Raw genomic sequence first — 730 nt, 5'->3', positions numbered from 1 at the left:
ATAGCAATATCTCCAGAACAAGAGTTTTCCCAGATATAAGCTATATACCAGATGAAAGCTAAGGTTTTGTGCTAGACTCGTGGAAACTTAGAATAATATCGACTGACCAGTTTTTGAGAAAATGCCTGACATCTCGATTTTGAGCAGTCCGATTTTTAGTTTTCAGGCGATAACGTTATGGCGTATTTATATTTTATAAACGCAAAAGATAGCATTAGATAGCATGTTTGAAGACCCTTCTACTGATATCCATATCAATGACGTGGACTCAGTAGTGCGGCCTCAGTGGTAGTTTAAAAAATTGCCTTTTTTCGCAACACTTTAGCCTAATTTTTAAGAATCCGGTTAATCGTTTACGAAGCTTGAATACATTTTCTGGACACACTCTGCAAGACCTTTCCAACGATATATCAAACATGTCGATTGGACGTCTGGATAAAAACTTCCAAATCTCGTGTATATATAAGCGAGTCATTCCAGCATGCTACTGTTGCTGCTTTCGTCACTCGCGCGCACTGCCGTGCGCTGTAATGTTAAGAGTCTTTCTTCGCTGAAGTTTTGTTTATGCGTATTTTTCTCCGGTGAACTTTTAAGCTAATTACTTTCTAATTTCTTAGTTACGTATTTCGATTGAGAGATAGAAATATTTTAACAAAGTATTCAGAACATTTATAGAGGTTTTTGAAGAAAGTATAACGTTATATTTTTTTGGTGGGAAACGAAAACTACA

This window comes from Rhagoletis pomonella, unplaced genomic scaffold (genome assembly GCF_013731165.1).
Source record: "Rhagoletis pomonella isolate Grant_MI unplaced genomic scaffold, Rhpom_1.0 Rhpom_scaffold_00009, whole genome shotgun sequence".
NCBI lineage: Eukaryota > Metazoa > Arthropoda > Insecta > Diptera > Tephritidae > Rhagoletis > Rhagoletis pomonella.
This window is presented reverse-complemented; position numbering follows the sequence as displayed.